This window comes from Lepisosteus oculatus, chromosome 14 (genome assembly GCF_040954835.1).
Source record: "Lepisosteus oculatus isolate fLepOcu1 chromosome 14, fLepOcu1.hap2, whole genome shotgun sequence".
In the NCBI taxonomy this organism is placed as follows: domain Eukaryota; kingdom Metazoa; phylum Chordata; class Actinopteri; order Semionotiformes; family Lepisosteidae; genus Lepisosteus; species Lepisosteus oculatus.
Genome location: NC_090709.1, coordinates 11,612,068 through 11,638,074, shown reverse-complemented (window position 1 = coordinate 11,638,074; position 26,007 = coordinate 11,612,068). Strand labels below are relative to the sequence as shown.

Genomic DNA, 26,007 nt, shown 5'->3' with positions numbered 1-26,007 from the left:
CGAGCGCGCGGGGATAGGGCGCCTCCTGCGCTTAAAAGCTTAGAGCACCTGGTATTCCCAGGCGGTCTCCCATCCAAGTACTAACCAAGCCCATCCCTGTTTAGCTTCCGAGATCAGGCAGGCTCAAGGGGCTGTGGCCGTAAGCGAGAGCAAAGCTCGCTGACACCCTTCTTATTGAGAGGACAGCTCCGTCACCTCTTATGACGCTGCTTGTTTTCCCTTGCGTTTTTCTCTTCTTCCCACGTTCTCTCTCTTCACTGCCTTCGTCCCCGCTCTATTTCACTTCAGCCTTTCACTCTTGCTTCCTTCCAATGAGGACGGAGCTGCGGGAGAAAGGGCGCTATAGAGGATCGCTGTGGAGAGCTGCTGCTGTGCTTTGACATCTGAGCTCTGTGGAAAACGATCTCAATACAATTCTGAAAAACGCGACTCTCCGAACGCCAGCCGAACAAGTCTCCACAGCCGAAGCGCTGTGTCTCTTTTCAGCTGGCGATAAACCTTTCCTCGATCCTTTGCGGACTTGTTAAACTGTTCATGATCAGAATGAAAAACGCTCACGCTAATACACAAGCACCCGTGTCTCGCCAAAGCTGACAAATAAACAGACGGACAAGCCGCACTGCACGTGTGAACAGGGGAATGAGCGAGCGAGCGGGGATAGGGCGCCTCCTGCGCTTAAAAGCTTACAGCACCTGGTATTCCCAGGCGGTCACCCATCCAAGTACTAACCAGGCCCATCCCTGTTTAGCTTCCGAGATCAGACGAGATCAGGCGTGCTCAAGGGGGTGTGGCCGTAAGCAAGAGCAAGGCTCGCTGGCACCCTTCTTATTGAGAGGACAGCTCCGTCACCTCTTTTACGACGCTGCTTTTTTTCCCTTGCGTTTTTCTCTTCTTCCCACGTTCTCTCTCTTCACTGCCTTCGTCCCCGCTCTATTTCACTTCAGCCTTTCACTCTTGCTTCCTTCCAATGAGGACGGAGCTGCGGGAGAAAGGGCGCTATAGAGGATCGCTGTGGAGAGCTGCTGCTGTGCTTTGACATCTGAGCTCTGTGGAAAACGATCTCAATACAATTCTGAAAAACGCGACTCTCCGAACGCCAGCCGAACAAGTCTCCACAGCCGAAGCGCTGTGTCTCTTTTCAGCTGGCGATAAACCTTTCCTCGATCCTTTGCGGACTTGTAAAACTGTTCCTGATCAGAATAAAAAACGCTCACGCTAATACACAAGCACCCGTGTCTCGCCAAAGCTGACAAATAAACAGACGGACAAGCCGCACTGCACGTGTGAACAGGGGAATGAGCGAGCGAGCGGGGATAGGGCGCCTCCTGCGCTTAAAAGCTTACAGCACCTGGTATTCCCAGGCGGTCTCCCATCCAAGTACTAACCAGGCCCATCCCTGTTTAGCTTCCGAGATCAGACGAGATCAGGCGTGCTCAAGGGGGTGTGGCCATAAGCAAGAGCAAGGCTCGCTGGCACCCTTCTTATTGAGAGGACAGCTCCGTCACCTCTTTTACGACGCTGCTTTTTTTCCCTTGCGTTTTTCTCTTCTTCCCACGTTCTCTCTCTTCACTGCCTTCGTCCCCGCTCTATTTCACATCAGCCTTTCACTCTTGCTTCCTTACAATGAGGACGGAGCTGCGGGAGAAAGGGCGCTATAGAGGATCGCTGTGGAGAGCTGATGCTGTGCTTTGACATCTGAGCTCTGTGGAAAACGATCTCAATACAATTCTGAAAAACGCGACTCTCCGAACGCCAGCCGAACAAGTCTCCAGAGCCGAAGCGCTGTGTCTCTTTTCAGCTGGCGATAAACCTTTCCTCGATTCTTTGCGGACTTGTTAAACTGTTCCTGATCAGAAAATTAAACGCTCACGCTAATACACAAGCACCCGTGTCTCGCCAAAGCTGACAAATAAACAGACGGACAAGCCGCACTGCACGTGTGAACAGGGGAATGAGCGAGCGAGCGGGGATAGGGCGCCTCCTGCGCTTAAAAGCTTACAGCACCTGGTATTCCCAGGCGGTCTCCCATCCAAGTACTAACCAGGCCCATCCCTGTTTAGCTTCTGAGATCAGACGAGATCAGGCGTGCTCAAGAGGGTGTGGCCGTAAGCAAGAGCAAGGCTCGCTGGCACCCTTCTTATTGAGAGGACAGCTCCGTCACCTCTTTTACGACGCTGCTTTTTTTCCCTTGCGTTTTTCTCTTCTTCCCACGTTCTCTCTCTTCACTGCCTTCGTCCCCGCTCTTTTTCACTTCAGCCTTTCACTCTTGCTTCCTTCCAATGAGGACGGAGCTGCGGGAGAAAGGGCGCTATAGAGGATCGCTGTGGAGAGCTGCTGCTGTGCTTTGACATCTGAGCTCTGTTGAAAACGATCTCAATACAATTCTGAAAAACGCGACTCTCCGAACGCCAGCCGAACAAGTCTCCACAGCCGAAGCGCTGTGTCTCTTTTCAGCTGGCGATAAACCTTTCCTCGATCCATTGCGGACTTGTAAAACTGTTCCTGATCAGAATAAAAAACGCTCACGCTAATACACAAGCACCCGTGTCTCGCTAAAGCTGACAAATAAACAGACGGACAAGCCGCACTGCACGTGTGAACAGGGGAATGAGCGAGCGAGCGGGGATAGGGCGCCTCCTGCGCTTAAAAGTTTACAGCACCTGGTATTCCCAGGCGGTCTCCCATCCAAGTACTAACCAGGCCCATCCCTGTTTAGCTTCCAAGATCAGACGAGATCAGGCGTGCTCAAGAGGGTGTGGCCGTAAGCGAGAGCAAGGCTCGCTGGCACCCTTCTTATTGAGAGGACAGCTCCGTCACCTCTTTTACGACGCTGCTTTTTTTCCCTTGCGTTTTTCTCTTCTTCCCACGTTCTCTCTCTTCACTGCCTTCGTCCCCGCTCTATTTCACTTCAGCCTTTCACTCTTGCTTCCTTCCAATGAGGACGGAGCTGCGGGAGAAAGGGCGCTATAGAGGATCGCTGTGGAGAGCTGCTGCTGTGCTTTGACATCTGAGCTCTGTGGAAAACGATCTCAATACAATTCTGAAAAACGCGACTCTCCGAACGCCAGCCGAACAAGTCTCCACAGCCGAAGCGCTGTGTCTCTTTTCAGCTGGCGATAAACCTTTCCTCGATCCTTTGCGGACTTGTAAAACTGTTCCTGATCAGAATAAAAAACGCTCACGCTAATACACAAGCACCCGCGTCTCGCCAAAGCTGACAAATAAACAGACGGACAAGCCGCACTGCACGTGTGAACAGGGGAATGAGCGAGCGAGCGGGGATAGGGCGCCTCCTGCGCTTAAAAGCTTACAGCACCTGGTATTCCCAGGCGGTCTCCCATCCAAGTACTAACCAGGCCCATCCCTATTTAGCTTTCGAGATCAGGCGTGCTCAAGGGGGTGTTCATAAGCGAGAGCAAGGCTCGCTGGCACCCTTCTTATTGAGAGGACAGCTCCGTCACCTCTTTTACGACGCTGCTTTTTTTCCCTTGCGTTTTTCTCTTCTTCCCACGTTCTCTCTCTTCACTGCCTTCGTCCCCGCTCTATTTCACATCAGCCTTTCACTCTTGCTTCCTTACAATGAGGACGGAGCTGCGGGAGAAAGGGCGCTATAGAGGATCGCTGTGGAGAGCTGATGCTGTGCTTTGACATCTGAGCTCTGTGGAAAACGATCTCAATACAATTCTGAAAAACGCGACTCTCCGAACGCCAGCCGAACAAGTCTCCAGAGCCGAAGCGCTGTGTCTCTTTTCAGCTGGCGATAAACCTTTCCTCGATTCTTTGCAGACTTGTTAAACTGTTCCTGATCAGAAAATTAAACGCTCACGCTAATACACAAGCACCCGTGTCTCGCCAAAGCTGACAAATAAACAGACGGACAAGCCGCACTGCACGTGTGAACAGGGGAATGAGCGAGCGAGCGGGGATAGGGCGCCTCCTGCGCTTAAAAGCTTACAGCACCTGGTATTCCCAGGCGGTCTCCCATCCAAGTACTAACCAGGCCCATCCCTGTTTAGCTTCTGAGATCAGACGAGATCAGGCGTGCTCAAGGGGGTGTGGCCGTAAGCAAGAGCAAGGCTCGCTGGCACCCTTCTTATTGAGAGGACAGCTCCGTCACCTCTTTTACGACGCTGCTTTTTTTCCCTTGCGTTTTTCTCTTCTTCCCAAGTTCTCTCTCTTCACTGCCTTCGTCCCCGCTCTTTTTCACTTCAGCCTTTCACTCTTGCTTCCTTCCAATGAGGACGGAGCTGCGGGAGAAAGGGCGCTATAGAGGATCGCTGTGGAGAGCTGCTGCTGTGCTTTGACATCTGAGCTCTGTTGAAAACGATCTCAATACAATTCTGAAAAACGCGACTCTCCGAACGCCAGCCGAACAAGTCTCCACAGCCGAAGCGCTGTGTCTCTTTTCAGCTGGCGATAAACCTTTCCTCGATCCATTGCAGACTTGTACAACTGTTCCTGATCAGAATAAAAAACGCTCACGCTAATACACAAGCACCCGTGTCTCGCTAAAGCTGACAAATAAACAGACGGACAAGCCGCACTGCACGTGTGAACATGGGAATGAGCGAGCGAGCGGGGATAGGGCGCCTCCTGCGCTTAAACGTTTACAGCACCTGGTATTCCCAGGCGGTCTCCCATCCAAGTACTAACCAGGCCCATCCCTGTTTAGCTTCCGAGATCAGACAAGATCAGGCGTGCTCAAGGGGGTGTGGCCGTAAGCGAGAGCAAGGCTCGCTGGCACCCTTCTTATTGAGAGGACAGCTCCGTCACCTCTTTTACGACGCTGCTTTTTTTCCCTTGCGTTTTTCTCTTCTTCCCACGTTCTCTCTCTTCACTGCCTTCGTCCCCGCTCTATTTCACTTCAGCCTTTCACTCTTGCTTCCTTCCAATGAGGACGGAGCTGCGGGAGAAAGGGCGCTATAGAGGATCGCTGTGGAGAGCTGCTGCTGTGCTTTGACATCTGAGCTCTGTGGAAAACGATCTCAATACAATTCTGAAAAACGCGACTCTCCGAACGCCAGCCGAACAAGTCTCCACAGCCGAAGCGCTGTGTCTCTTTTCAGCTGGCGATAAACCTTTAATCGATCCTTTGCGGACTTGTAAAACTGTTCCTGATCAGAATAAAAAACGCTCACGCTAATACACAAGCACCCGCGTCTCGCCAAAGCTGACAAATAAACAGACGGACAAGCCGCACTGCACGTGTGAACAGGGGAATGAGCGAGCGAGCGGGGATAGGGCGCCTCCTGCGCTTAAAAGCTTACAGCACCTGGTATTCCCAGGCGGTCTCCCATCCAAGTACTAACCAGGCCCATCCCTGTTTAGCTTCCGAGATCAGACAAGATCAGGTGTGCTCAAGGGGGTATGGCCGCAAGCGAGAGCAAGGCTCGCTGGCACCCTTCTTATTGAGAGGACAGCTCCGTCACCTCTTTTACGACGCTGCTTTTTTTCCCTTGCGTTTTTCTCTTCTTCCCACGTTCTCTCTCTTCACTGCCTTCGTCCCCGCTCTTTTTCACTTCAGCCTTTCACTCTTGCTTCCTTCCAATGAGGACGGAGCTGCGGGAGAAAGGGCGCTATAGAGGATCGCTGTGGAGAGCTGCTGCTGTGCTTTGACATCTGAGCTCTGTTGAAAACGATCTCAATACAATTCTGAAAAACGCGACTCTCCGAACGCCAGCCGAACAAGTCTCCACAGCCGAAGCGCTGTGTCTCTTTTCAGCTGGCGATAAACCTTTCCTCGATCCATTGCGGACTTGTAAAACTGTTCCTGATCAGAATAAAAAACGCTCACGCTAATACACAAGCACCCGTGTCTCGCTAAAGCTGACAAATAAACAGACGGACAAGCCGCACTGCACGTGTGAACAGGGGAATGAGCGAGCGAGCGGGGATAGGGCGCCTCCTGCGCTTAAAAGTTTACAGCACCTGGTATTCCCAGGCGGTCTCCCATCCAAGTACTAACCAGGCCCATCCCTGTTTAGCTTCCAAGATCAGACGAGATCAGGCGTGCTCAAGAGGGTGTGGCCGTAAGCGAGAGCAAGGCTCGCTGGCACCCTTCTTATTGAGAGGACAGCTCCGTCACCTCTTTTACGACGCTGCTTTTTTTCCCTTGCGTTTTTCTCTTCTTCCCACGTTCTCTCTCTTCACTGCCTTCGTCCCCGCTCTATTTCACTTCAGCCTTTCACTCTTGCTTCCTTCCAATGAGGACGGAGCTGCGGGAGAAAGGGCGCTATAGAGGATCGCTGTGGAGAGCTGCTGCTGTGCTTTGACATCTGAGCTCTGTGGAAAACGATCTCAATACAATTCTGAAAAACGCGACTCTCCGAACGCCAGCCGAACAAGTCTCCACAGCCGAAGCGCTGTGTCTCTTTTCAGCTGGCGATAAACCTTTCCTCGATCCTTTGCGGACTTGTAAAACTGTTCCTGATCAGAATAAAAAACGCTCACGCTAATACACAAGCACCCGCGTCTCGCCAAAGCTGACAAATAAACAGACGGACAAGCCGCACTGCACGTGTGAACAGGGGAATGAGCGAGCGAGCGGGGATAGGGCGCCTCCTGCGCTTAAAAGCTTACAGCACCTGGTATTCCCAGGCGGTCTCCCATCCAAGTACTAACCAGGCCCATCCCTATTTAGCTTTCGAGATCAGGCGTGCTCAAGGGGGTGTTCATAAGCGAGAGCAAGGCTCGCTGGCACCCTTCTTATTGAGAGGACAGCTCCGTCACCTCTTTTACGACGCTGCTTTTTTTCCCTTGCGTTTTTCTCTTCTTCCCACGTTCTCTCTCTTCACTGCCTTCGTCCCCGCTCTATTTCACATCAGCCTTTCACTCTTGCTTCCTTACAATGAGGACGGAGCTGCGGGAGAAAGGGCGCTATAGAGGATCGCTGTGGAGAGCTGATGCTGTGCTTTGACATCTGAGCTCTGTGGAAAACGATCTCAATACAATTCTGAAAAACGCGACTCTCCGAACGCCAGCCGAACAAGTCTCCAGAGCCGAAGCGCTGTGTCTCTTTTCAGCTGGCGATAAACCTTTCCTCGATTCTTTGCAGACTTGTTAAACTGTTCCTGATCAGAAAATTAAACGCTCACGCTAATACACAAGCACCCGTGTCTCGCCAAAGCTGACAAATAAACAGACGGACAAGCCGCACTGCACGTGTGAACAGGGGAATGAGCGAGCGAGCGGGGATAGGGCGCCTCCTGCGCTTAAAAGCTTACAGCACCTGGTATTCCCAGGCGGTCTCCCATCCAAGTACTAACCAGGCCCATCCCTGTTTAGCTTCTGAGATCAGACGAGATCAGGCGTGCTCAAGGGGGTGTGGCCGTAAGCAAGAGCAAGGCTCGCTGGCACCCTTCTTATTGAGAGGACAGCTCCGTCACCTCTTTTACGACGCTGCTTTTTTTCCCTTGCGTTTTTCTCTTCTTCCCAAGTTCTCTCTCTTCACTGCCTTCGTCCCCGCTCTTTTTCACTTCAGCCTTTCACTCTTGCTTCCTTCCAATGAGGACGGAGCTGCGGGAGAAAGGGCGCTATAGAGGATCGCTGTGGAGAGCTGCTGCTGTGCTTTGACATCTGAGCTCTGTTGAAAACGATCTCAATACAATTCTGAAAAACGCGACTCTCCGAACGCCAGCCGAACAAGTCTCCACAGCCGAAGCGCTGTGTCTCTTTTCAGCTGGCGATAAACCTTTCCTCGATCCATTGCAGACTTGTACAACTGTTCCTGATCAGAATAAAAAACGCTCACGCTAATACACAAGCACCCGTGTCTCGCTAAAGCTGACAAATAAACAGACGGACAAGCCGCACTGCACGTGTGAACATGGGAATGAGCGAGCGAGCGGGGATAGGGCGCCTCCTGCGCTTAAACGTTTACAGCACCTGGTATTCCCAGGCGGTCTCCCATCCAAGTACTAACCAGGCCCATCCCTGTTTAGCTTCCGAGATCAGACAAGATCAGGCGTGCTCAAGGGGGTGTGGCCGTAAGCGAGAGCAAGGCTCGCTGGCACCCTTCTTATTGAGAGGACAGCTCCGTCACCTCTTTTACGACGCTGCTTTTTTTCCCTTGCGTTTTTCTCTTCTTCCCACGTTCTCTCTCTTCACTGCCTTAGTCCCCGCTCTATTTCACTTCAGCCTTTCACTCTTGCTTCCTTCCAATGAGGACGGAGCTGCGGGAGAAAGGGCGCTATAGAGGATCGCTGTGGAGAGCTGCTGCTGTGCTTTGACATCTGAGCTCTGTGGAAAACGATCTCAATACAATTCTGAAAAACGCGACTCTCCGAACGCCAGCCGAACAAGTCTCCACAGCCGAAGCGCTGTGTCTCTTTTCAGCTGGCGATAAACCTTTAATCGATCCTTTGCGGACTTGTAAAACTGTTCCTGATCAGAATAAAAAACGCTCACGCTAATACACAAGCACCCGCGTCTCGCCAAAGCTGACAAATAAACAGACGGACAAGCCGCACTGCACGTGTGAACAGGGGAATGAGCGAGCGAGCGGGGATAGGGCGCCTCCTGCGCTTAAAAGCTTACAGCACCTGGTATTCCCAGGCGGTCTCCCATCCAAGTACTAACCAGGCCCATCCCTGTTTAGCTTCCGAGATCAGACAAGATCAGGTGTGCTCAAGGGGGTGTGGCCGCAAGCGAGAGCAAGGCTCGCTGGCACCCTTCTTATTGAGAGGACAGCTCCGTCACCTCTTTTACGACGCTGCTTTTTTTCCCTTGCGTTTTTCTCTTCTTCCCACGTTCTCTCTCTTCACTGCCTTCGTCCCCGCTCTTTTTCACTTCAGCCTTTCACTCTTGCTTCCTTCCAATGAGGACGGAGCTGCGGGAGAAAGGGCGCTATAGAGGATCGCTGTGGAGAGCTGCTGCTGTGCTTTGACATCTGAGCTCTGTTGAAAACGATCTCAATACAATTCTGAAAAACGCGACTCTCCGAACGCCAGCCGAACAAGTCTCCACAGCCGAAGCGCTGTGTCTCTTTTCAGCTGGCGATAAACCTTTCCTCGATCCATTGCGGACTTGTAAAACTGTTCCTGATCAGAATAAAAAACGCTCACGCTAATACACAAGCACCCGTGTCTCGCTAAAGCTGACAAATAAACAGACGGACAAGCCGCACTGCACGTGTGAACAGGGGAATGAGCGAGCGAGCGGGGATAGGGCGCCTCCTGCGCTTAAAAGTTTACAGCACCTGGTATTCCCAGGCGGTCTCCCATCCAAGTACTAACCAGGCCCATCCCTGTTTAGCTTCCGAGATCAGACGAGATCAGGCGTGCTCAAGAGGGTGTGGCCGTAAGCGAGAGCAAGGCTCGCTGGCACCCTTCTTATTGAGAGGACAGCTCCGTCATCTCTTTTACGACGCTGCTTTTTTTCCCTTGCGTTTTTCTCTTCTTCCCACGTTCTCTCTCTTCACTGCCTTCGTCCCCGCTCTATTTCACTTCAGCCTTTCACTCTTGCTTCCTTCCAATGAGGACGGAGCTGCGGGAGAAAGGGCGCTATAGAGGATCGCTGTGGAGAGCTGCTGCTGTGCTTTGACATCTGAGCTCTGTGGAAAACGATCTCAATACAATTCTGAAAAACGCGACTCTCCGAACGCCAGCCGAACAAGTCTCCACAGCCGAAGCGCTGTGTCTCTTTTCAGCTGGCGATAAACCTTTCCTCGATCCTTTGCGGACTTGTAAAACTGTTCCTGATCAGAATAAAAAACGCTCACGCTAATACACAAGCACCCGCGTCTCGCCAAAGCTGACAAATAAACAGACGGACAAGCCGCACTGCACGTGTGAACAGGGGAATGAGCGAGCGAGCGGGGATAGGGCGCCTCCTGCGCTTAAAAGCTTACAGCACCTGGTATTCCCAGGCGGTCTCCCATCCAAGTACTAATCAGGCCCATCCCTGTTTAGCTTCCGAGATCAGACGAGATCAGGCGTGCTCAAGGGGGTGTGGCCGTAAGCGAGAGCAAGGCTCGCTGGCACCCTTCTTATTGAGAGGACAGCTCCGTCACCTCTTTTACGACGCTGCTTTTTTTCCCTTGCGTTTTTCTCTTCTTCCCACGTTCTCTCTCTTCACTGCCTTCGTCCCCGCTCTATTTCACATCAGCCTTTCACTCTTGCTTCCTTACAATGAGGACGGAGCTGCGGGAGAAAGGGCGCTATAGAGGATCGCTGTGGAGAGCTGATGCTGTGCTTTGACATCTGAGCTCTGTGGAAAACGATCTCAATACAATTCTGAAAAACGCGACTCTCCGAACGCCAGCCGAACAAGTCTCCAGAGCCGAAGCGCTGTGTCTCTTTTCAGCTGGCGATAAACCTTTCCTCGATTCTTTGCAGACTTGTTAAACTGTTCCTGATCAGAAAATTAAACGCTCACGCTAATACACAAGCACCCGTGTCTCGCCAAAGCTGACAAATAAACAGACGGACAAGCCGCACTGCACGTGTGAACAGGGGAATGAGCGAGCGAGCGGGGATAGGGCGCCTCCTGCGCTTAAAAGCTTACAGCACCTGGTATTCCCAGGCGGTCTCCCATCCAAGTACTAACCAGGCCCATCCCTGTTTAGCTTCTGAGATCAGACGAGATCAGGCGTGCTCAAGGGGGTGTGGCCGTAAGCAAGAGCAAGGCTCGCTGGCACCCTTCTTATTGAGAGGACAGCTCCGTCACCTCTTTTACGACGCTGCTTTTTTTCCCTTGCGTTTTTCTCTTCTTCCCACGTTCTCTCTCTTCACTGCCTTCGTCCCCGCTCTTTTTCACTTCAGCCTTTCACTCTTGCTTCCTTCCAATGAGGACGGAGCTGCGGGAGAAAGGGCGCTATAGAGGATCGCTGTGGAGAGCTGCTGCTGTGCTTTGACATCTGAGCTCTGTTGAAAACGATCTCAATACAATTCTGAAAAACGCGACTCTCCGAACGCCAGCCGAACAAGTCTCCACAGCCGAAGCGCTGTGTCTCTTTTCAGCTGGCGATAAACCTTTCCTCGATCCATTGCAGACTTGTAAAACTGTTCCTGATCAGAATAAAAAACGCTCACGCTAATACACAAGCACCCGTGTCTCGCTAAAGCTGACAAATAAACAGACGGACAAGCCGCACTGCACGTGTGAACAGGGGAATGAGCGAGCGAGCGGGGATAGGGCGCCTCCTGCGCTTAAACGTTTACAGCACCTGGTATTCCCAGGCGGTCTCCCATCCAAGTACTAACCAGGCCCATCCCTGTTTAGCTTCCGAGATCAGACAAGATCAGGCGTGCTCAAGGGGGTGTGGCCGCAAGTGAGAGCAAGGCTCGCTGGCACCCTTCTTATTGAGAGGACAGCTCCGTCACCTCTTTTACGACGCTGCTTTTTTTCCCTTGCGTTTTTCTCTTCTTCCCACGTTCTCTCTCTTCACTGCCTTCGTCCCCGCTCTATTTCACTTCAGCCTTTCACTCTTGCTTCCTTCCAATGAGGACGGAGCTGCGGGAGAAAGGGCGCTATAGAGGATCGCTGTGGAGAGCTGCTGCTGTGCTTTGACATCTGAGCTCTGTGGAAAACGATCTCAATACAATTCTGAAAAATGCGACTCTCCGAACGCCAGCCGAACAAGTCTCCACAGCCGAAGCGCTGTGTCTCTTTTCAGCTGGCGATAAACCTTTCCTCGATCCTTTGCGGACTTGTAAAACTGTTCCTGATCAGAATAAAAAACGCTCACGCTAATACACAAGCACCCGCGTCTCGCCAAAGCTGACAAATAAACAGACGGACAAGCCGCACTGCACGTGTGAACAGGGGAATGAGCGAGCGAGCGGGGATAGGGCGCCTCCTGCGCTTAAAAGCTTACAGCACCTGGTATTCCCAGGCGGTCTCCCATCCAAGTACTAACCAGGCCCATCCCTCTTTAGCTTCCGAGATCAGACGAGATCAGGTGTGCTCAAGGGGGTGTGGCCGTAAGCGAGAGAAAGGCTCGCTGGCACCCTTCTTATTGAGAGGACAGCTCCGTCACCTCTTTTACGACGCTGCTTTTTTTCCCTTGCTTTTTTCTCTTCTTCCCACGTTCTCTCTCTTCACTGCCTTCGTCCCCGCTCTATTTCACTTCAGCCTTTCACTCTTGCTTCCTTCCAATGAGGACGGAGCTGCGGGAGAAAGGGCGCTATAGAGGATCGCTGTGGAGAGCTGCTGCTGTGCTTTGACATCTGAGCTCTGTGGAAAACGATCTCAATACAATTCTGAAAAATGCGACTCTCCGAACGCCAGCCGAACAAGTCTCCACAGCCGAAGCGCTGTGTCTCTTTTCAGCTGGCGATAAACCTTTCCTCGATCCTTTGCGGACTTGTAAAACTGTTCCTGATCAGAATAAAAAACGCTCACGCTAATACACAAGCACCCGCGTCTCGCCAAAGCTGACAAATAAACAGACGGACAAGCCGCACTCCACGTGTGAACAGGGGAATGAGCGAGCGAGCGGGGATAGGGCGCCTCCTGCGCTTAAAAGCTTACAGCACCTGGTATTCCCAGGCGGTCTCCCATCCAAGTACTAACCAGGCCCATCCCTGTTTAGCTTCTGAGATCAGACGAGATCAGGCGTGCTCAAGGGGGTGTGGCCGTAAGCGAGAGCAAGGCTCGCTGGCACCCTTCTTATTGAGAGGACAGCTCCGTCACCTCTTTTACGACGCTGCTCTTTTTCCCTTGCGTTTTTCTCTTCTTCCCACGTTCTCTCTCTTCACTGCCTTCGTCCCCGCTCTATTTCACTTCAGCCTTTCACTCTTGCTTCCTTCCAATGAGGACGGAGCTGCGGGAGAAAGGGCGCTATAGAGGATCGCTGTGGAGAGCTGCTGCTGTGCTTTGACATCTGAGCTCTGTTGAAAACGATCTCAATACAATTCTGAAAAACGCGACTCTCCGAACGCCAGCCGATCAAGTCTCCACAGCCGAAGCGCTGTGTCTCTTTTCAGCTGGCGATAAACCTTTCCTCGATCCTTTGCGGACTTGTTAAACTGTTCATGATCAGAATAAAAAACGCTCACGCTAATACACAAGCACCCGTGTCTCGCCAAAGCTGACAAATAAACAGACGGACAAGCCGCACTGCACGTGTGAACAGGGGAATGAGCGAGCGAGCGGGGATAGGGCGCCTCGTGCGCTGAAAAGCTTACAGCACCTGGTATTCCCAGGCGGTCTCCCATCCAAGTACTAACCAGGCCCATCCCTATTTAGCTTTCGAGATCAGGCGTGCTCAAGGGGGTGTTCATAAGCGAGAGCAAGGCTCGCTGGCACCCTTCTTATTGAGAGGACAGCTCCGTCACCTCTTTTACGACGCTGCTTTTTTTCCCTTGCGTTTTTCTCTTCTTCCCACGTTCTTCTCTTCACTGCCTTCGTCCCCGCTCTATTTCACTTCAGCCTTTCACTCTTGCTTCCTTCCAATGAGGACGGAGCTGCGGGAGAAAGGGCGCTATAGAGGATCGCTGTGGAGAGCTGCTGCTGTGCTTTGACATCTGAGCTCTGTGGAAAACGATCTCAATACAATTCTGAAAAACGCGACTCTCCGAACGCCAGCCGAACAAGTCTCCACAGCCGAAGCGCTGTGTCTCTTTTCAGCTGGCGATAAACCTTTCCTCGATCCTTTGCGGACTTGTAAAACTGTTCCTGATCAGAATAAAAAACGCTCACGCTAATACACAAGCACCCGTGTCTCGCCAAAGCTGACAAATAAACAGACGGACAAGCTGCACTGCACGTGTGAACAGGGGAGTGAGCGAGCGAGCGGGGATAGGGCGCCTCCTGCGCTTAAAAGTTTTCTGAATTCTGAGTACGTACGGGATCTTCGGCCTTGCGCTTATAACAAAGTCCAAGTCCCTTTGCAGACAACAGCAGTTGTCACATGATTGTCTCTGAGGATGTGCGACAATGGCCAAGGAGAGCCCCGATCTGAGCTTGCGCTCACTTTTTGACCAAGACACAGGTGTGTGCTGATTGGTTGAGAGTTTGGCGGGCATTGGAGACCCACGTGGTATTACCACGCCCTGCGTGAGATATGAGTCACTTACTCTTAACACTTTGGAATGCAGTCCAGATGTCCATTTGGCACTCCCTAGACAGATAGGCGCCAATGGATGACCATTGATCATGATAGCCAGGCTTAGCTAAGTGCATCCCCATCTGGGAGCTGTCCCTTATCAAAAGAAAACATCTTAAATCAGCCTGCATGAATACTTTCTCTGTGGCTGCACCACAGAGATGGAAGGTGAGATGGGGCCTCATTTAGGACAGCATACCACCGCTTAATTCTGTCTTATTAACAAGCATTGCCGCTACAACGGCATCTCTCCTGTCAAACTTCCTCCTGACTTGTTTGACAGGATCTGGGCCGTGGTGAACAGTGGGAAAGACGCCCTGTGGAGAGTGAGGAACATGGGGCTGTTCAAAGGCATCGAGGTCCCAGTCTAGGCAGCAGGTAGCCTGGCCCTGTTCATCACCCAAGAGAACTATTACCTCAGAGATCTGTGGAGAGAAAGGAGGGAGGAAGCAGAAAATCTGTGGGAAATAGAGAGCATAGGTCAATATCTCAAGAAACTGTGAAAAACATTATCATGTTTAAGTAAAGAATGTGATTTACACCAGAAAAAAAGAAATTGTTGCTATGTAACTGGTACCGTGTCAAAATGTAATGAGATGTGATCATATATACTGTTTTAAGTATGTATATTAATGTAAAGCTTTCTAATTTGTGATGTCCTGTATTTTTTTGTGAAAAGAAAATAAAGTTCTTAAAAAATCGATTCACCCAGGGCGAGGCTCGGCCATTGCACTCCGGCTGTGCTGACCCCTGCGAATTCCCCAAATGTGGGAATCTCGACTGCATAATTTCTGGTAGTGGGGGACTGCGTTCGCGCTCTCCCCTGATGTGCTTGGTACAATATCGGATACGGAAGAGTTATGACACCACGTGCTGCGATAGGATCCCAGTTCGAAAGCCACTGCTGGTTCCCAGTTTCTTTTAGTTAGAGGTCCGGAGAAGCATTTCAAGCTGGTTACACTACTCCTTCCGGACATTCATTCCCTTTTCAAAGTCAGTCGTTTTGCTGTAGTCTGCATTATTAAGGCCAATTTATTTGGTCATGGGGGCCTCGGTACTGTATGCTAATTCTCAAGACAGTTTCACCCGTTTTCTGATTACTAGGTTCTGTACCAGTGCAGACATGTCAAACAGTGAATTGCTGTACCTCTATTGTATCTGTGCTCAATGAATGAAATCAGTAATAAATGAATATATGTATAGTTATACGATAAACAAGTGGTTTATCGACTCTTCTTCATTTGCAGATTTAGAGGCAGCTTCGATATTCGTTTTACAAACGGGTTTTTTTTTTATATGGGTCACACACATGCCATAGCAACAAAACATCTCTAGAGATGAGGCTATAGATCACCTTTCCATCCTCCAGGTTTTCTTCCCAAATCCTACGGCACCAACGGCGACCCCTGCTGGCCGAGAGAGCAAAAGCTTGCAGCACCTGGTATTCCCAGGAAGTCTATTCAGTACTATTCAGGCCCAACCCTGCTTAGCTTCCAAGATCAGAAGAGATTGGGCACATTCAGGGTGGTGTGGCCGCAAGCGAAAGCCTTGGCGCCTAACTCGCTACTTGAAGCTGTGTGTGGCTGGGGCTCTGTGCCCCCCGAGCGGGACTGAAGGATCGTTCGTGTGCAACTCTTTGGAAAGGAGCCTCTTTCCAAATCGCATTGCGTACCATGGATGTTGGCGAATGTGCTCCCTTGTGTTGGCTTGTCCCGTACTGGAGGAGAACAAACAAACTGCACGGAGGAGCACAAGGCAAGTCTTCACAAGACAAAAACCTCCAGTGCACAGCACTCTGAAAACATTTCTGGGCTGTCGCATGTTTATTTCAGCACATAAAGCGCACCGGTCCAACACGTCGGCCGGGCGCGCGGCGCCTCCGCCCTCTTGTGGCCTTGCTTGTGGTAGTGGGGGACTGCGTTCGCGCTCTCCCCCGATGTGCTTGGTCCAATATCAGATACAGAAGATTTCCGACACCACGAATCATGTGCTTGCTATAGGGTCCCAGTTTGAAAAGAATCGATGACGCTACTAGTTCTATATAGTTCTATTCTATTATTTACTTATAGGTCCAGAGAACCAATTCAAGCTGGTTACACTACTCCTTCCGGACATTCATTCCCTTTTCAAAGTGAGTCTTTTTGCTGTAGTTTGCATTACTTAGGATGATTATCGAGGTTAGCCTTTATTTGGTCATGGGGGCCTCGGTACTGTATGCTAATTCTCAAGACAGTTTCACCCGTTTTCTGATTGCTAGGTTCTGTACCAGTGCAGACATGTCAAACAGTGAATGGCTGTACCTGTATTGTATCCGTGTTCAATGAATGAAATCAGTAATAAGTGAATATATGTATAGTTATGTAGCGCCGAGGCTTATTAATAAGGCAGAATTAAGTGTTTCTGAGCTTTCCCAAATGAGGCCCCATTTGTTCATCTCTGTGGTGCAGCCACAGAGAAACTATTCATGCAAGCTGATTTAAGGTTCCTTTGATAAGGACAGCTCCCAAAGGGGGATGCACTTAGCTAAGCCTGGCTATCATGATCAATGGTCATCCATTGGCGCCTATATGTCTAGGGAGTGCCAGATGGACATCTGGACTGCATTCCTAAGTGTCAGGATTAAGTGACTCATATCTCACCTTTATCAACCAATCAGGGACTGGTAGGGCCGAGTAACCCACGTGGGACTCTGATGCCCATGGAACTTTCAGCCAATCAACGAGCTGAAGTTCCTCCAGGTAAAAACAGGCAACACAGAGAGCCTGAGAGATTCAGTAAGATTCAGAGAGATTCAATGGAGAATTCTGTGGACTTTCCTAAAGGGAATTCAAAGGAGAATTCCAGGGCAGGACGGCCCAGGAGCAGAAGGCTCCCAAGGGCAGGACATTCTCGCAGCGCGCCTCCTGACCATCCTGAGACTCAGCCCGGACAACCATGGAACGGCCAGTGTGTCCGAGTGCCAGAACTTTCCCTTGTTCTAAGAGTCTAGAGCGGAGGTTGCCAGAGAGTAACCAGAGGATCCAACCGAGGTTAGCACCAGCAGCAGGCCTCGTGAACAGGTCGGAACTGTGGACAGCTGAATCACTATTCAGAACTAGCTCTTCATCTGGAACGAACCGGTCCTCTTCCTGACTTGCTGGGACCCACAGTCATCTTTTCTCCTGTGCACAAACTTTGCTAGTTAAAGCCAACACTAACTAGCCGGTCAGTGAGCAACAGCAGTGCACCGTCGCAAGCCGCACAGCAACAAGCCTGTAACTGTTTCTTTGTGCCCGCAGAAGATCTGAATCCCCAGAGATTGGATGAGTATTCAACTTCAATGCATTACAGCTCGAGAATTCAATTGTTATCCCAACCAGTTGATATCAATTTAATTCCTAAGAGTTATGTACTTGTTTTGAGTATCTAATGTAGAAGTTATAACCAAGTTCATTTACGAAACGGTCTAAATGAATGATATACTGAACGTATGTCCTCTTGATATGTGTAACACTTTGTAACTGATTGAATATATATCTTTTGTATTCTGATAACCCTCTCGATAAGATATGTTAGGTTTATATGCATATTTTATGTATTAATAAATGTATCCTCGTGTATTAGTACCTGTGTGTGTGCGTTGTTTGAGTTATGTCGCATGGTTGGATTCTAAAGCCATCAAAAGAATCAACTTTGTGATTTACTGCTACAATTGATAATTGTTCCAGTAAATGCCCAAACCCTACAGAACTGGTGCCTTCAGAGAGCCACTACATTTAATTTTGCTATGGCAACGTTACATATTTGGCGTCCCTGAACGGCTATGAATGATTACAGTTATATGAAAAACAAGTGGTTTATTGATTGATCTTCATTTGCAGATTTAGAGGCAGCTTCGATATTCGTTTTACAAAAGGGTTTTTTTATATGTATGAGTCACACACATGCCATAGCAACAAAACATCTCTAGAAATGAGGCTATAGATCACTTTTCTTGGAAGTGTTAAATGTCCCTACTTCCGGCTTTCCTCCCAAAGCCTACGGCACCAGTGGCAACCTCTGCTGGCTGAGAGAGCAAGAGCTTACAGCAGCTGGTATTCCCAGGCGGTCTCCCATCCAAGTACTAACCAGACCTGACCCTGCTTAGCTTCCAAGATCAGATATGTTCAGGGCGGTATGGCCATAAGCTAAAGCAATGGCACCTGACACGCTACTTGAAGCTGTTTGGCGGGGTTTCCGTGTCCCCTGAGCGGGACTAAAGGATCGTTCATTTGCAATTCTTTGGAAAGGAGCTTCTTTCGAAATCAATGCGTTGCTGGATGTTCGCAAATGTGCTCCCTTGTGTTGGCTTGTCCTGCACTCGATAAGGACAAACAGGTATCAGCTTGTTCCCTCCTCCCACCCGCCTCTGTGTACAGTAGAGCCTCCTGTCCTGACTTGAGGAGCTCACCCAGCTGTGCCTGGAGAGAAGCCAGGGTATTGGCTTGTTCACCTCTCCCATCCCTCTCTGTGTACAGTAGAGCTTCCTGTCCTGCTTGGAGGATCTCATCCAGCTGTGTCTGGAGAGATGCCAGGGTATCAGCTTGTTACCCCCTCCCACCCCTCTGCGTACAGTAGAGCCTCCTTTCCTGACTGGAGGAGCTCACCCAGCTGTGTCTAAAGAAAAGCCAGGGTATCGGCTTCAACAACCGGGCTGGGCAGCTTGTTCCCTTCTCCCACCCCCCTCTGTGTATAGTTGAGCCTCCTGTCTTTACTGGAGGACCTCATCCAGCTGTGTCGGGAGAGATGCCAGGGTATCGGCTTGTTCCACACCACCACCCCTCTCTGTGTACAGTAGAGCCTCCTGTCCTGACTGGAGGAGCCCACCCAGCTGTGCCTGGAGAGACAGCAGGGTATCAGCTTGTTCCCCTCTCCCACCCCCCTCTGTGTACAGTAGCGCCTCCTGTCCTGACTGGCGGAGCTCATCCAGCTGTGTTTGGTGAGAAGCCAGGGTATCAACTTGTACCCCCCTCCCATCCCTCTCTGTGTACAGAAGAGGTTCCTAACCTTACTAGAGGAGCTCACCCAGCTGTGTCTGGAGAGAAGCCAAAGTATCGGCTTAATCCACACCCCCACCCCTCTCTGTGTACAGTAGAGCCTACTGTCCTGACTGGAGGAGCTTGAAGGCATCCTCTCACGAGGCACCAATAAATATAGGTGTCTTGTGCATTTAACAGGACAATTATTAATTGTAGCAGTAAGTCACAAAATGATTCTTTGATGGTTATTAGAAGACCGACCCAGCAGGATAACTCAGCAACGCACACACACATGGATACTAATACACGAGAATACATTTATTATTACATAAAATGTGCATATCAACATAACAGATCTTATAGTGAGGGTTAGCAGAATACAAAAGGTATATATTCAATCACAAAGAGTTACAAACCAAGAGGGACATACATTCTGTATATCATTCATTTAGACCGTTTTGTAAATGAACTTTGTTAAAACTTGTACATTAGATACTCAAAAGCAAGTACGTGACTCATAGGAATTAAATTGATATCAACTCAGGTTGAGGTAACAATTGAATTCTCGAGCTGTAATGCAGAATGTTGAATACTCATCCGCTCTGTGGGGATCCAGATCTCCCACGGACGCAAAGAAGCAGTGGCAGGCTGTTGCTGCATGCAATCGGTGCTCTCTGGCCCTCTCTGGCTCTGCTGGTGCCAGGCAGTGCTGGTTCGACGTGAGAGAAGAAGAAGAAGAGAGATTTCTGCTGCGGTGCGCTGCTGATGCTCTCTGAAGACCGGCTAGTCAGTGTTGGCTTAAACTAATGAGAGATTGCACACAGAAAAATGACTACAGATCCGAGCAAGTCACACTCTTTAGACAGGAAGAAGACCGGTTCGTTTTTGATGTAGTGCGAGTCCTGAATACTGATATTCAGCTGTCCACAGCTCCGACCGTAGTTCACTCGTTGATCAGGTGAGCGTTCACGGTGGGTTCATGAGGCTTGCTGCTGGGCTAACCTCGGGTGGACCCTTTGGTTACGCTGGCAACCTCCGTTCTCGAATCTTAGAACAAGGAAAAGTCCTGGCACTCGGACACATTGGCCGTTACGTGACTGTCTGAGCTGAGTCTGAGGATGTCCAGGAGGAGCTGGAGTTTTACCTGGAGGAACTACGGTCGCTCATTGGTTGAAAGTTCCATGGACATTCGAGAATCATTTTGTGACTTACTGCTACAATTAACAATTGGCCCAGTAAATGCACAAGTCCCTACTGTTATTGGTGCCTCGTGAGAGGATGATTAACCATGAACTCTGACCTTGGGGTTGTAAACCACTTGGGATGACACTCTCCCTTGGAATCTCCCAGACAGTGAGGCACCAGAGATGACCATTAATTAGGGTGATTGATGTGTCTCAGCTTTGGGAGTTGTTCCTTATCAGAACACTCTTTCAGCTAGAAAAACACCTTAAATGTGAACCACACGGAATGGCCTCTCTGTATCAAGCACCACTTGAGATGAGGGAGAGAGAGACTGGCAAGGGAGCAGCAAACTTAATTCCTGTATTTTAATAAACCCTGCCGCTACAATGGTCTCTCTCCTGTGTGAATGCGCTGGTGGGTTTTTAAGTCACTTGACCGAATAAAACTCTTCCCACACTGACTGCAGCTGAACGGTCTCTCTCCTGTGTGAATGCGCTGGTGAGTTACTAACACCACACTGACCTGAGAGCTGCAGTTCCGTGTCCATTTCTTCTTTTATTTCTGCAGTGACTTCACAGGGAAGCGTGTGTCCAACACGATCTGTCTGTTCCTGATCTCCTCCTGCTACCGACTCCTTCTCCCTCAGCTGCAATCTCCACTTCAGGCTCTCGTTTTCCTTCTTCAGCTGCGCCATTTCACTCCCGACACTGTCCTCCACACACTGCGTGATTATAAACACGGCCCGTCTCACCAGGATCTGGGAGACGCTGCAGAGTTTGTCTTGAAACTCGTCCTCAGAGTCAGACATCCAGTTTCGGAAAACTTCTGACACTTCATACACGACCGATTTGAGCAAAACCTGCATGAAAGAGTCAAGCTGGGTTTGCAGATTTAACAAGGCTGAGTTGCGATTTAAACAGAACAACTTCTTTATTTTTATTCTTCACAGATTCTGTTGTCAGGTCTGTGCTCTGTTCAAGCATAAACACAATCGACAAGACGCTACGTTTTCAGAAACTGAAGTTATTAAAAAAACAACTTCCTTCTTTACCTAAAGAAAATGATTCACTCACCCCCACGTGGGTGAAATATATGCAGTGTCGCGCAGTTTGAAGACGTCATTCGTTAGCGTGGCGGCGATTTCAAGACAATCGAGAAGCGGAGCTGAGAAAGAGGAGTCTCTGCAGCCGGATATAAACTTCACTGCACCTCCTATCGCCACCTAGTGAAGAGGAGTGAATCACCTGCGACTTGCGCCGTTCGTAACTGAATTTTGTGAAACGCAAACCCTCCTCCCCAACGAAAACGTCTCAAGCGGATTTTTGTTCTACATCTCCCTGTGCAGGTTTTTGGTTAAAGAAAAAAAAATCCATCATTTTCTTGCCAGCTGGCAGTATTTCTTCTGCACCAATAAGCAAGATTTGTATTTCGTATTTCGCAAATTGTATGAATGTTGTTGAAAAACAAGTTATTCCAAGAAAGGAAGTAAATACTTGCATGAAACTAAATTAAGCCCTATGTGATTGTCCTTAATTATACTGTAACGCTAACAGCCACCATTGAGTGTGAAAGCCGGCTTACCAGAGTGGTGATGTCACCGCCCTCCCCTGTGATAGCAGGGGCTGCAGCCACTGGGCTGAAGGGAGATCTCTCTTTAGCTCAACTGGCTGGGTCCCTGTTGAGTGACGCCAGAGTCCCGGGTTCAAGTCCCCAACGGTTGGGGGCTGACCTAATGTGGTGGCAGCATAGGAGCCCACATGAACCCTGTAGTGTTACAATACATTCTGTATGACAAAACAGGAAGAAAGGCACCTCGTTCCATTATTGGTAAATATTCATTTAACCCTATTTTCTTTATTTTAGCTCTTCCCCACAGCTCTGCCAGGGAACAAAGTGCATTTAATTATATCAGCTTAATCCCTTCTCTGTAATTGTTTTAGAAGTGGGATTCTCTTGTCTAAACTGTCTTTGTGTGAAGTGTAATTATAGAGGTGGATTTTAGTTTAGTTCAGTGCAAAAGTAGTTTTTTACCTTATACATGCGTATAGCAAAGGAGATGACCTAGAACTGCTAGAAGTGTTAGATATGTTCTTTAATGAGTGACTTTAGGCAGTTGCATAGTAGCTTGAAAAGGCAAAAAATAAAATAAAATGGATAATAAAAGCTAAAAACTGAAATGAAGCACATTTGTCAGGAGCTAGAATGGACAGCTGGTCTTTTAATTCTGAGAAGACGTAAAGACTGGAAGGCCAGAGGAGAGTCTGGTAGCCTGAGTGCACGTAGAGGAGTCACTGGCCTCTGAACCTGCAGTACAGGAAGTTAGTAAATGGATAGAGGTGTGTGAACCTCGGCTCCAGTATTCCTCCACATTCAAGGACACTGGCTCCAGTATTTCCCTGAATCCTTGGACATTGGCTCCAGTATTCCTCAGAATTCCCAGACATCAGCTCCTTTATTCCTTCAAATTGCCAGACATCGGCTCTAATATTCCTTGGAATCCGGCCAGGAAGTTGTGAATTCAGCAGCTCCAGTCTGAGCTCTTCTGTGTTTGTACTGCAGTACCAACATGAGACGATTGACTCTGATTAAGGTCGTACCAGCATCACTCCTAGTAGCCCAGCATTGCTGGAGAAACCAAATCCTGCTCTGGTGCTGGACAGACCTGACCCTCCTGCCTGGTGTTGACCTTCTTGAGGGAGCAGTTGATGCACTCTTAATACTCTGATGGCACCTTGATTATTTGGTTAATGTGCTTGCCTATTAAACAGGAAATCCGGACTTCAAATCCTAGTGGTGCCTTTCTTCCTGTCTTTTCTTATAGAATATATCACTATGGATGAGCACGTGCGACTTAATTCATTTCCTTTCTGTAACAACTTGCTTTTCAAGAAATTCATACAGAAATATTCAGAAATACAAATCTTGCTTATAAGTGTAAAAGAAATATCGTAGGCTGGAATTTTTTTCTTTTTTTTTAACCAAAAGCCCGCAAATGGAGAAAAAGAACACACGTTAGTCTCTTGGTGCTGTTAATTGAAATGTTAGTGAATTGAACCCACCCAGGGATGTAAACCTCATCTCTACTTAATTGGTTTTCTTAGCAAAACCTTAACCCACTTAATATTTGCAGGAAATGCAGTTGTTTTGTGTGTCCAACTACAACAAGTATGCAATTGAGCACATAAGTCAATATCACTGGGAATAGCCAATTATGATAAACATTCAAGGAAATTGTATTCAGCCATGGACTTTGATCTTTGAATGGCTGGCCGGAGAATTCATTTATACTCCGTTAAGTAAAATATTTAGTATTACAACACAGATTTGTTGGAGAATGTGACAAGCAAAAAAGACAAATGGACAGCATGAGTATGTCAGGACTGTATATTTGTATTTTAATACTTTTGTATATCTACCTTAATTTTAATATACATGTAACAATAAATGCTGTTCAATATATTTATATAAATGTTGTTGTATTTTTGAAGATTTTAGCTGAGGGTGCAAAGGGAACTATTATACCTTGAGAAACATACAAGACAACTGTAATAGAGGCTCATATTTTAATAAAATTTGCTTTAAAAAGAAAACCACTATTCGTATGATATCATCCCTCAATATCGGCGTTCAGTTGAAGGATTTGAAGAAGCAACAGCGATAAGAGAGTACATTAATTTTGGACCGATGTTTGCATCTGAATAATCCTTCCACCTGGAAAGAAGAAAAAAAACAGGTATGTTTTGAGTCTCATGATGATGCTCTTCTGGATCCGAAAAAAAAATGTGCAAATTTGTTTCGGATGTACTTTTCAGTTTTATCGAATTTTATCAGTTGAATGCAGTTGAAACTTTCGACTTTTTGTATATGACAGGACCTACATTTAGCACTCAGTACCAATAACACTGACGCTATTGATGGAGTAGAAATAACTGATGTATTGGCAGTTTTATCTGAGGCGAGAAGTCCTAGAATACCTCCTATAAAAATGTTAGGATTCAGAGCAAGAAATATTTTTCCACTTCACCTCACCTAATGAGCTCCTTGGACATGAAAACTGCCAGATGGTTAAAACTTCTCTCAGTAAACAAGAAATCCTGTGTCCAAAATCCCAAGGTCCCTTTCTTCCTGTCTTGTCATACAGAATGTATTGTAACACTACAGGATTCATGTAGGTGCCCTCGCCGCCACCGCATCAGCTCGGCCCCCAACTGTCGGGGACTCAAACCCAGGACTCTGGCGTCACTCAACAGGGACCCAGCCAGTTGAGCTAAAGAGAGATCTCCCTTCAGCCCAGTGGCTGCAGCCCCTGCTATCACAGGGGAGGGCGGTGACATCACCACTCTGGCAAGCCGGCTTTCACACTCAATGGTGGCTGTTAGCGTTACAGTATAATTAAGGACAATCACATAGGGCTTGATTTAGTTTCATGCAAGTATTTACTTCCTTTCTTGGAATAACTTGTTTTTCAACAACATTCATACAATTTGCGAAATATGAAATACAAATCTTGCTTATTGGTGCAGAAGAAATTCTGCCAGATTGCAAGAAAATGACGGATTTTTTTTTCTTTAACCAAAAACCTGCACAGGGAGATGTGGAACAAAAATCCGCTTGAGACGTTTTCGTTGGGGAAGAGAGTTGTGGAAGGGCAAAAAAATGAATCTGTTCCGTTTCACAAAATTCACAGTTACGAACGGCGCAAGTCGCAGGTGATTCACTCCTCTTCACTAGGTGGCGATAGGAGGTGCAGTGACGTTTATATCCGGCTGAAGAAATTCCTCTTTCTCAGCTCCGCTTCTCGATTGTCTTGAAATCGCCGCCACGCTAACGAATGACGTCTTCAAACTGCGCGACACTGCATATATTTCACCCACGTGGGGGTGAGTGAATCATTTTCTTTAGATAAAGAAGGAAGTTGTTTTTTTTAATAACTTCAGTTCCTGAAAACGTAGCGTCTTGTCGATTGTGTTTATGCTTGAACAGAGCACAGACCTGACAACAGAATCTGTGAAGAATAAAAATAAAGAAGTTGTTCTGTTTAAATCGCAAGTCAGCCTTTGTTTCTGACCTACTCTTGAAGAAGGATGGCGGAGTGCTTGTTAAATCTGCAAACCCAGCTTGACTCGTTCATGCACGTTTTGCTCAAATCGATCGTGTATGAAGTGGCAGAAGTTTTTGGAAACAGAATTTCGGACTCTGAGGACGAGTTTCAAGACAAACTCCGCAGCGTCTCCCAGATCCTGGTGAGACGGGCCGTGTTTAAAATCACGCAGTGTGTGGAGGACAGTGTCGGGAGTGAAATGGCGCAGCTGAAGAAGGAAAACGAGAGCCAGAAGTGGAGATTGCAGCTGAGGGAGAAGGAGTCGGGAGCAGAAGGAGATCAGGAACAGACAGATCGTGTTGGACACACGCTTCCCTGTGAAGTCACTGCAGAAATAAAAGAAGAAATGGACACGGAACTGCAGCTCTCAGGTCAGTGTGGTGACTTGTATGAAGTCAGAGTGTGTGTGTTAAAAAACAATGTCTATAATTAACTCAATGGTGAGATTGTTTTAAACAACAAACTTTATTTTTGTCATTATCAGTACGCGTTCTAACAAAGTATCAAACCGTCATCAAACTTTCTGAAAGAGGTGAGAGTATAGTGGAGAGATGCAGAGTGATGTGGGACAGACATTTGTGATGTAGCAACGGGATTCTTTATTGGAAACTGAATTGTTTTGTCCGGTTACGGTGCTGAAAACACCTCGTTCACATTCAACAATTGTTTCACTGAAT

General features: G+C 48.6%; 1 protein-coding gene, 13 non-coding genes and 8 pseudogenes across 14 annotated transcripts in view; 2 read left to right on the top strand and 20 right to left on the bottom strand.

Annotated features, from left to right (window-relative positions):
• The window catches only part of LOC138242769 (zinc finger protein 271-like), a 735,173-nt pseudogene that overhangs the window by 192,690 nt on the left and 516,476 nt on the right, over positions 1-26,007 (bottom strand).
• Positions 1-26,007, top strand: part of LOC138242767 (zinc finger protein 17-like) — a 165,887-nt gene that overhangs the window by 138,077 nt on the left and 1,803 nt on the right. The gene's annotated exons all lie outside the window — the stretch shown is intronic.
• Positions 681-799, bottom strand: LOC138217912 (5S ribosomal RNA). The gene has a single exon (XR_011181453.1). It is a non-coding gene; the product is annotated as a 5S ribosomal RNA (ribosomal RNA).
• On the bottom strand, positions 1,337-1,455 carry LOC138245101 (5S ribosomal RNA). Its single transcript, XR_011193716.1, has one exon. It is a non-coding gene; the product is annotated as a 5S ribosomal RNA (ribosomal RNA).
• On the bottom strand, positions 1,993-2,111 carry LOC138244755 (5S ribosomal RNA). The gene has a single exon (XR_011193370.1). It is a non-coding gene; the product is annotated as a 5S ribosomal RNA (ribosomal RNA).
• On the bottom strand, positions 2,649-2,767 carry LOC138218184 (5S ribosomal RNA; annotated as a pseudogene).
• Positions 3,949-4,067, bottom strand: LOC138244051 (5S ribosomal RNA). The gene has a single exon (XR_011192665.1). It is a non-coding gene; the product is annotated as a 5S ribosomal RNA (ribosomal RNA).
• LOC138218171 (5S ribosomal RNA) lies at positions 4,605-4,723 on the bottom strand (annotated as a pseudogene).
• Positions 5,261-5,379, bottom strand: LOC138245032 (5S ribosomal RNA). The gene has a single exon (XR_011193648.1). It is a non-coding gene; the product is annotated as a 5S ribosomal RNA (ribosomal RNA).
• Positions 5,917-6,035, bottom strand: LOC138218183 (5S ribosomal RNA; annotated as a pseudogene).
• On the bottom strand, positions 7,217-7,335 carry LOC138244040 (5S ribosomal RNA). The gene has a single exon (XR_011192654.1). It is a non-coding gene; the product is annotated as a 5S ribosomal RNA (ribosomal RNA).
• Positions 7,873-7,991, bottom strand: LOC138218170 (5S ribosomal RNA; annotated as a pseudogene).
• On the bottom strand, positions 8,529-8,647 carry LOC138216914 (5S ribosomal RNA). The gene has a single exon (XR_011180626.1). It is a non-coding gene; the product is annotated as a 5S ribosomal RNA (ribosomal RNA).
• LOC138217401 (5S ribosomal RNA) lies at positions 9,185-9,303 on the bottom strand. The gene has a single exon (XR_011181113.1). It is a non-coding gene; the product is annotated as a 5S ribosomal RNA (ribosomal RNA).
• LOC138244854 (5S ribosomal RNA) lies at positions 9,841-9,959 on the bottom strand. Its single transcript, XR_011193469.1, has one exon. It is a non-coding gene; the product is annotated as a 5S ribosomal RNA (ribosomal RNA).
• Positions 10,497-10,615, bottom strand: LOC138244029 (5S ribosomal RNA). Its single transcript, XR_011192643.1, has one exon. It is a non-coding gene; the product is annotated as a 5S ribosomal RNA (ribosomal RNA).
• Positions 11,153-11,271, bottom strand: LOC138218702 (5S ribosomal RNA; annotated as a pseudogene).
• On the bottom strand, positions 11,809-11,927 carry LOC138216590 (5S ribosomal RNA). The gene has a single exon (XR_011180302.1). It is a non-coding gene; the product is annotated as a 5S ribosomal RNA (ribosomal RNA).
• LOC138244017 (5S ribosomal RNA) lies at positions 12,465-12,583 on the bottom strand. The gene has a single exon (XR_011192631.1). It is a non-coding gene; the product is annotated as a 5S ribosomal RNA (ribosomal RNA).
• LOC138243537 (U1 spliceosomal RNA) lies at positions 14,709-14,873 on the top strand. The gene has a single exon (XR_011192192.1). It is a non-coding gene; the product is annotated as a U1 spliceosomal RNA (small nuclear RNA).
• LOC138218463 (5S ribosomal RNA) lies at positions 15,474-15,588 on the bottom strand (annotated as a pseudogene).
• Positions 18,106-18,214, bottom strand: LOC138219218 (5S ribosomal RNA; annotated as a pseudogene).